The following is a 9947-nucleotide window of genomic DNA, read 5'->3' as shown; positions in this document are numbered from 1 at the left end:
CCTTGCTAATGAAGTGGAAGTCAGAACTAGGAAAAGCATAATAGAATACACATGTCCAAACCAAGAAGTCCCAGGTTAAACTTGGCATTGTCCTCTGAAATTGAAGCCTGATATACCATTGTGGGAATGATACTCCTAGCCCACCACAAGTGGGTTTTTTCTTGGCATTGGATTTGTGTTAAGAAGTCCACACTTCTTGGGGGCTCTCTGAGCTTCCTGGACTTGGTGTCTATTTCCTTTGCCAGACTGGAGAAGTTTTCCTTCATTAATTTTTCAAATAAGTTTTCAATTTCTTGCTCTTCCTCTTCTCCTTCTTGCATTCCTATGATTAGATATTGGAACATTTAAAGTTGTCCCAGAGGTTCCTCAGAGTCTCCTAATTTTTTTGAATTCTTGTCCCTTCATTCTGTTCTGGTTGAAAGTTTATTTCTTCTTTCTCTTCCAAATCATTGATTTGGGTCCCAGTTTCCTTCCTTTTATTGTTTGTTCCCTGTGTATTTTTCTTTATTTCACTTTGTGTAGCCTTCACTTCTTCCTTTATTTCGTGTTTGTACTCAATAATTTCTGTGAGCAATGTTTTGAACTCTTCATCTGATAGACTGGCTATCTCTTCATTGCTTAGTTCTTTGTCTTGACTTTTGATCTGTTCTTTCATTTGGGCTATATTTCTGTGTCTTGGCACACCTATTACATTGTAAGGAGTGGAGACTTGTGTATTCCTCAGGGTGGTGCAACTCACTTCATGACGTTGTGGTGCTGTATGTGGGTGAGGAGTCAGGGAGAAATGCCACTTACTTGCCTGCTTTACGTCACTTCCCTTGCTACCCTCAAATGAATTGGGCCCTTCTGGTGCTGATTACCAGGTTGGGTGGTTTTGTGCACATTCTATGACCCTGTGGGTCCCTCCAATGGACTCTCCTGTGAGACTGGGAGTTACTCCTACCACCACAGCTCCCACTGATTTTTACAGCTAGAGGTTTTGGGGGTTTTTAACCCTGCTGGAACCCTGAGTTGTGCAGTCAGTCTCACTCCCCTGTTGTTCTTCCTGGTTTATCCACACATGATTGTGGGACTGCCCAGTCCACTAGTCTCCACCTTGCTGGGTATCCTCTCTGCCCAGGCTGCCTGTCTCCATCACTCCTGCAAGTCTGGATGAATGTTTCTTCTTTAACTCCTTGGTTGTCAGACTTCCTTACAGTTCAGTTTTCAGGCATTTCTGTTTTTTTGTTGTTTTGTTTTTAAATTTGTTGTTGTTCTTCTTTGGTTGTGTGAGAAAGCAAAGCATATCTACCTATGCCTCCATCTTGGCTGCAAGTCTATCAGCTGACTTCTCAAAAGAAACCTTACAGGTAAGAAGGGGCTGGAAAGAAGTATTCAAAGTCATGAAAGGCAAGGACCTGCATCCAAGATTGCTTTGTCCAGCTAAGCTATCATTTAGAATGGAAGGGTAGATAAAGTGCTTCCCAGATAAGGTCAAATTAAAGGAGTTAATCATCACCAAGCTCTTATATGAAATGTTAAGGGGACTTATCTAATAAAGAGAAGATCAAATCTATGAATAGTAAAATGACAACAAACTCACAACTATCAACAACTGAACCTCAAAACCAAAAACAAAAGCAAATTAAGCAAACAACTAGAACAGAAACAGAATCACAGGAATGGAGATCCCACGGAGGGTTATCAGTGGGGAGGGGGTGGGAGGAGAATGGGAGAAAAGGTACAGAGAATAAGCAACATAATTGGTAGGTGCAAAATAGACAGGGGGAGGTTAAGAATAATATAAGAAATGGAGGAGCCAAAGAACTTATATGTACAACTCGTGGACTTCAACTAAGGGAGGAATGCTGGAGGGAGGGAGAATGCAGGACAGAAGGGTATAAAGGGGAAAAAATATGGGACAACCGTAATAGCATAATCAATATAATACACTTAAAAAAAGAAATCCACAATATGTCCTGACTGTTGTGACTCAGTGGGTTAGGTGTCAGCCCACAAACTGGAAGGTCACCCATTCAATTTCAAGTGAGGGCACATGCCTGGTTTGCAGGCCAGATGCTTGGTTGGGGGACATGTGAGAGGCAAGCAGCGGATGTACCTCTCACATATCAATGCTTCCCTCCCTTTCATTCTTCCTCCTTTCCCCTCTGTCTTTTATTTATTTATTTATAATAAATAAATAAAATCTTTAAAATAAAAAGAAACTCACAATACTTTTGACCGGTTCAGAGTATCATTATACAATAGAAGGATATTATTGTTGTGGAGAGCTTGGCGTGGGTATGTGTATACATGCATGATGTGTGTGCATGTGTGATATGTGTGCATGTATGTATATATGTGTGTGTACACATATGGTATCTGTTATGTGTTTGTGTATAAGAGAAAGCTATTTTACAAAGATTAAGAGAGCCCTGGCTGGTGTGGCTCAGTGGATTGAGTGCCGGCCTGTGAACCAAAGGGTCACTGGTTCAATTCCCAGTCAGAGCACATGCATGGGTTCAGGACCAAGTCCCCAGTTAGGGGTGTGAGAGAGGCAACCACACATTGATGTTTCTCTCCCTCTCTTTCTCCCCCTACCCGTCTAACAATAAATAAAATCCTTTAAAAAAGATTAAGAGAAAAATTGCCTCAGGATGCAGTTTTCATTTGAAACCTCAGCTCTGCTATTTTCTGTCCTATTTCCTCAAGCAAAATTATCTAACTTTGTGTACACTCTTTTCTCATATATAAAATTGTGATATCACTATCTCTCAGGGTTGTGATAAGGATTAAGTGATAAAATCCTTACATTTGACAGAGCACTGTGGGTGTCATAGAATCAGTACCACTCACTGTGTGACCTTTGATAAGTCTCATAACTGCCTGGGGTTTCCAGATATCCATCTGAAAAGAAGGTCATTGCATGAAATTCTGGTTTGATTCCTTCCAGCTGTAAAATGTCACGATTCTTTTCAATGCTAACTGGACCTCAAAGGAAACAACACCGTGACATGACCTATTTCTCATTAATGCCATTTGGTGAACAACAGGACTATGTATTCTACTAAGCTAAAAAAATCAAAACATCGTTATTTTACAGGTGGATTTTCATTCCCCCCCTGGAAGTCTGGCAGATGTTGGAATACTGGGAATACAGAGAAGGCAATTAACATTACATTTCCTTTGGTAGTAGAGGGAGAGCTAATTCAACTCTTACTCAGATAATTGTGAAGGTGTAGCTGCCCAAACCCTAAAACCAGACACGGCCCAAGACTGCAGCTTCCAGATAAAATTCAGTATTCTCAGCTGAATTTGAGTTTCAGATAAACAAGTAATTTTTAGTAGAAATATTTTCCAAATATTACATGAGACATATACTAAAAAATAGTATTTGCTTATCTGAAATTGAAGCATAGCTGGGAACTCCGCATCTTTATTTACTAAATCTGACAACTTTATAATCACATGGCTGTTATTTAAAACTTCTACCAGAAATTTAAAAAGTCACAGCTACCCTCAACTCTGTCTCTTCCTGAATATCCTTACTGCCCTTTTGCAGTGTTACTGCCAGGTTGTGTTACAGACTGAAGTTTTGTCCCCTTACCCCAAATTCATATGTTGGAGCCCTAACCCCCACTATAAATTACATTCATATTTTTACTATTGGATAAACTAGTAGCTAGGACCACTTACTTATAAGACAAAGACTATGTTTAATATATCTTTGTACAAAACAATGTAATGCTATATTATCCCTTAAGAAAACACATACAAGGCATCGTTTTGAATAATAAATGAAAAAATGTCCATCTAAAAGTTTACAATAAACAAATAAAATATTTATTTCTTAGCTATAAAATGGTATATAGGCATAAGAAGGGTTTGGGGAGATAACTATAAGTAATAAAAATTAAAATAAAAATTCAGTTAATTATTTAATACTAAACAAAATTGTTTTAAAAATGTTTTTGGTTATTTTAACCATCCTGAGGCAGTTTTTGAAATACTTCTGAAAAATATAAAGGTGAGAACAGAGACAATATTAAGGCTAGCCCACAAATATTATTTGGAGATGGGGCCTTTGGAAGGCGTATAGGACTAGATTAGGTCATGAAGTTGTTTTATGATGGGGTTGGTACCTTGTAAGAGACTAGAGAGATAGCTCTCTTTCTCTTTCTTTTATATGAAGAGAGAATAAAAAGGAGACCATCTGCCAGACAGGAAGTGGGCCCTCCCCAGGGAGCCAATCAACTGGCATATTGATCTTGGACTCCTAGTCTTCAGCACTGTAAGAAATAAACGTCTGTTGTTTAAGCTACCCAGTTATGGTATTTTGTGATAACAGTCCAAGCAGACTAAAGCATGCTAGACTATCTCTAAAGCTGAAATCCTCAATAGTTTTTCAATCTCTTTAATTTTACTTTCTCCTTCATTTAGTTTCATGAAAGTTTCTAATAAAAAATGCTACAGAGATGATTTTTTTCAAACCTACAAAAAATCATGTTACTTTGGTCTTTAATAGCCTTCAACCTTTTCTTATTTTCTTCCAAGTTCATTAAGGTAGCATAAAGATGTTAAATGGTTATGGGGGACCATCACATTTCAGGGCTCTACTATTTCCTACAGACAGGATCTTTGTTTATTTTTCTGTGACTCAGTTTTCTCATTTGTGAACTGAAAACAATAGTACTACCTAACATATGTACCTGTTATGGGGGTTGAATGAATAAAATATGTTGATAGGTTGAAAATACTGAAGACAGGGCTTAGCACAGAATAAAGTCTTAAAAATGTTAGCTGTAATGTCATTGTCATGAAGTAGTCATATAATGTAATGCCATTTTCATAATGATCTGGCCCTTGCCTCCCCTCCCACCACATGACTGGACTTTTTAAGTTTATTTTTCACCTAACTCTCTACACTAGGAACAAGTATGTTTTTGCTATGCCTCTTGTCCATTGCAAATGCTGCTATTACTGCCTGGCATGCCCTTTCCCCTAGAATCCTTTTTTTTTCAGGCAGCTTAAATATCATTTACTTGGGAAATCTGACCTTGACCTTCTATAAATATTAGTCCGTGTCTAAAACTATGTGGCTCAAAATATCTCATTGACTTCTAAACTTATAGATGAGAAAAACAATTTTAGTCCTTTCTCTAAAATGTTCATTCTAGCAAATCATAAACAAGGTATAGAGCCTTTTTTTTTTAATGAGTTCCTTAGAGGCAGAACCTGAGGCAGGGATTCAGGTGCATTATGATTTTGAAGTAGTGCTTTTCAGGAAAACCCTTAAAGCCTGTGAAGGAAGCAGAATAGAGAAGTAAATCAGAGAAATCATTTGGTCTCACCTAAAGCCTGGATTTAGTCTGATGCACTGGTAGTGAGGGGATGTGCCGGAGAACAATTTTTGTGCTGAAGTTGTTCCAACTTGTGGCAAGAGACTGGGCTTTGTGTCCAGGAATCATAGGCTGCCTGTAGAGAAGGAGTTTAGGAGAGGAGACCTGAATAACCTCCCAAGGAGCATCTCCCCTCCTTGGCAAAGGGCCAAGACAAAGTCACAAATTTGAGCTTTCTTTTCAGGGCATCTGCAAGTTGGGTATACTGGTCTGAAAAGAGGATCCAGGCAGGGCACCAGATATCTACTAGAATCTTTAGCTGGAAAACTCTTAAGACCCTCCAATGTAATATCTATTTTACTGCCAGAGAAATGAAAATCTAGAATGATTGAGTGATTTGTCCAGGTCCAATTGTAGATTAATGTCTGAGCTGGGACTAGAACTTGGCTGTTTTATTTTCTATACCAGACCTCTTTCCATTACAGGGTTGGGGGGGGGGGAAGCATTTGCTTTTATTGTTTTCTATTAATGAATAATACTGCATATCCATTTATTCATTGTTATGCCTCTACCCAGACTCTGGATTTCCAAGGCATTCTGGCTGACCTCATTGGAAGGTACAGCCTGTGACTGTGGCCAAGGAAACTCAACTATCTGACTTAAAAGAAAGTCAAGCTCACAATACACATGGAGGGTAGTTTCAACTTGTTATTATTCCAAGGTTAACATCAACCAGGTTAATGAGGTCTAAACTGCATTGGTTAGGTCAGAGAATGAAGTGGTGTTTAGGTGAAAAGAAAATTGTTAAAACTGACAAAGAGAGCTCATGTTAATGAAGTGTTTAATGGTGTGATGGAAGAGAGAGAGTCAGTTGTAACACTCTCTTAATGGAAGTTCGAATTATTTTTGCTGAACTTTCTCCCAACTCCTTTGCTCTTGCATTATGTATGATTTATCGAAACTAAAACTGTAAGCACAGTGGATAAGCCAGGATTTTGAGATATTCCTTCAGATACTCTTTAATCAGGTTCAAGGTTTTTTATTCACAATCTACTTTTCTTCTAGAAAGTCAACATAGGTAATATTTACCAGAAGCCATAAATCTTTATCCTTCCAGAAATGGGATTTTCTTAAATGAAAATCTAGACCCAGATAGCTCCCAGATTGGGTTCTAACCATTGTTCCTTAATCTCAGTTGATTATTTGTCATTTTTCTTCCTCATAGGGTAGCAGAAACTGGGGGACTAGGCTTACACACTGGTCAAATATCACTTATATCCTTTTAAAAGCACTTACATCATTTTAAATTTTTCTTTTTTTCAGTCAATCTTCCCACTTCACATGTGCATTTACATTAATATTCCAGTATGCTTATACCTTGAAATATTCATAGGCTAACATTGTCCACAAGATCTAACACTGTTCTTCAGCTGATCTTGTGGGATTTTTTTTTCCAAATACTAAAGATGGCAGTGAATGAAAAATATGGTTACTAAAATGTAATTAATATCAGCCTGTCAAATTTTTAGTAAGACTCTTAGCGGACAATAGAGAAAAAAACATTTATTAACTAACAGTTTGGTAGACATCATTTGGCAAACAAAAAATATGTTATTTTAATATGTAGAAAACCTTTGAAAACATATTTTTATCTAATTTCTATATTTAAAAACTTAGAGATTACTTTTTATTAATAGAAGTAAACTATTTATTGATTCCTATTATGTACCAGGCATTCCTCTAGTTGAGGGGAATACATTAGAAAACCAAACAGATAAAACTTTCCTACTTCTGTACAGTTTATAATCTAGTGGGAAGAAGTAGAAAAGTAGAATAAACAATGTTTACATGTATATTAATATCATATATTGTGTAAATATGGTGATATATGTTATGGAAAAAAGAACACTAGGAACCTCATAAAGTAGTGGACCTGGATGCAGTATTAAAATGGTCATCAGGGGAGATAATGAAGATAGCAGATTTAAACCAACATTTGAAGAAGGCGAGGTGCTCAGTCCTAGATTTGTCCATGGAAGAGTGTTATAGACAGAAGCCATTAGTGAAGACCATGCTACCTGGCATATTGGGCATGACTGGAGAGGCATGGCAACGAAGAGGATTTTGAGAAGAGACTGTCCTGTGAGGGCAAGAATAAAAACATGGGCAACAGAAATTACTAGGTAAATTCTCCATGTCACATGGCAAGAAGGTAGCGGAATTGAAATTCAAAACAAGATTTTCCTGACTCTCAAACTCCCCCTTCCTCAAGGTTGAATGATGAATACATTGTTGCTCTTTTGTGCCAAGGATTTTTCTGACTCAAGGTTTGTAGTGTCTGAGATGAGGAATGGAGATATTTTCCCACCAGATTGAACCTGTCTCTCAATTACTTTCCTGTTATCTTCCTGCTTCCCTCTCCTTTCTCTGGTTCGATTCAAAGACAGGGCCAGAGAAATCTCTGAAGCTGCTTCTCAATAGACATAAAATTATACTGCAAGTAAGAACTTGAGTTCAATTATCTTAGCCTTTTCCACTTCAATCTGTGTTTCAGATTCCCATCAATAATTTCCCCACCTTACCCAGTAAATTACATTTTTATATTCAAATATTGAACTTTCTATCAATCCAATTGATTTTGTGGAGCCAAGCCCAAAGATTTTCCCAGTGAGAGAAAAGGAGTCTGACTGGGCCTGGCATGCTTTCTTTGTTGTTATCTGCAGTGATATGAAATAATTTAAAGACACATGTAAACAAATGAAGTTCAGAAGGAAAGCATGGAAAAATTGACTTTAGCAAAACACCTCTAATTATGGCATTAATTGTAATGGAGCATTGTCTGAATTCTAGTATATTCAGACAATGAATATACTAGAATATACTAGAATTCTAATATATTCAGTAGAAAAATTCAGAGGGCTCTGTGGTACTTAAGATAGTATGTGGTCCTTAACCTTTTTGGCAACTCATGGGCCTGTGAGCCACAAATTAAGAACCAATCCTAAAAGATCAATTTTGGAAATATCAGAAATGTCCTGGGTACTTTTGTTTATAAACTCTCTGAAATTATGTGAAAGTCGTTCCTATGTGTGTACTCAGTACAGAGTGGAGCAAGAGTAGTTTACAGTTGTGACTATGCAAAACTGAGTTTATTCTTGCATTATTATTTAGTAATTATTACATTATTTTCCATATAAACAACTATGAATCTACTTTGCCCCACCCTGTATTTTAAGAGATAAAGTCCACGGATTTCACTAGTTTTTTAACCCCCCAAAAGGTAAGAATCAGTGATCAAATAGTTTTCTTATGACTCACTACCTCATGAAAAATCATATTTTATATTTTTGTAGTAATTTTAGTTTACAAAACATTGATATGTATTTTAATTCAGTGTTGAAAGAGCCCTGTTCAGACATCACATTCTAAGTCCTTGGAATAGGGCAAATCATATGTAATTCAAGGAAACTATATAACAACTTGGCTACTTACAAGTTTGGTTGAGACCAAAATGTTTGTGTCAGTATGACTGAGTTTTCTGAAATAGAAAAACTCAAACTAGTTTAACCAATGAAGACAATTGGCTCAGATAATAGAAAAGTAGAGAGATAGGTTAATTTAGGTGTGGCTAGACCCAGAAGTTGATCATGCCATTAGGGCTCCAGCTCAGCAATTCTTTTGGCTTTGCCAATTTAGTGGGTCAGCTTTGTCCTCAAGCTGGCTCCTCTGGAAGCCAATGGCCACAGCAGTTTCACACATATTGTTTCAACACAGTGAAGAGGAAGAGAACTTCTTGACCAGGGTTCCCCAGACAGTCAGAGATTCACTCTGTTGGGCTGGCATTGTTAGTTCACATGTTGACTGCTGAACTCAGTAATTGTGGCCAGACAGCACTGCATTTACTCACTAGTCTGGCATGGTCACATGCTCTTTCTGGAGGAGCTGAGAGTAGAGTCATCTTTCTGGGCTTTGTGGACACCAACATGGAAAACTGGTGATCTTAGAAAGGGGAACAAAGGTATGAATACTGGGAAAGTGGAACAAGGGCACATAGAAAAGACAGATACAAGTTTTTGAGAATCTGGTGACAATAATATTTAGGCCATTTAAAATGAGGAAACAGAAACCCAGAGAGTTAGAAGAGCAGCCTAAATGCATACAATTGGTAAGTGGAAGAAATGGGGTTCAAACCCAGAACTTCTAACCCCAGATCCTATTGCTTTCTCTACTATATACTATTATTTCCACAGATTTGAGTTCTTAGAGTAGTCGATCTGCAAAGCAGCTTTGGCTGTGCCCATGGGAATTAACTGTGGGGTAATGTATGGCAAAGACCAATGATAGCTGCTAATTTTAGTTTCAGTTCCATATAGTGAGAGTTCAGAATATGGGTAGTTTTCACTTGTAGGGCATGATGCTTTATTCTCAGAGGCTTTTCAGCTGACACTGTCAAATGTCTCCATAGAGATTAATCATCTCTTACTTGATAACTGAGGAGCCAGAGACAAAGGGTGGTGAATTAGCCAAGCTAACTCTTCAGCTACACAGATAGCCTTGGTCTTCAATGAACAATTTACGGCTGTCTTCTAGTATAAATGAATACACATCCAGGAGCCTGAGAGTCTAAAG

The sequence above is a fragment of the Phyllostomus hastatus genome, unplaced genomic scaffold, assembly GCF_019186645.2.
Source record: "Phyllostomus hastatus isolate PE091 unplaced genomic scaffold, TTU_PhHast_1.1 phas_contig_16, whole genome shotgun sequence".
In the NCBI taxonomy this organism is placed as follows: Eukaryota; Metazoa; Chordata; class Mammalia; order Chiroptera; family Phyllostomidae; genus Phyllostomus; species Phyllostomus hastatus.
Note: the sequence above shows the minus strand (reverse complement) of the source record.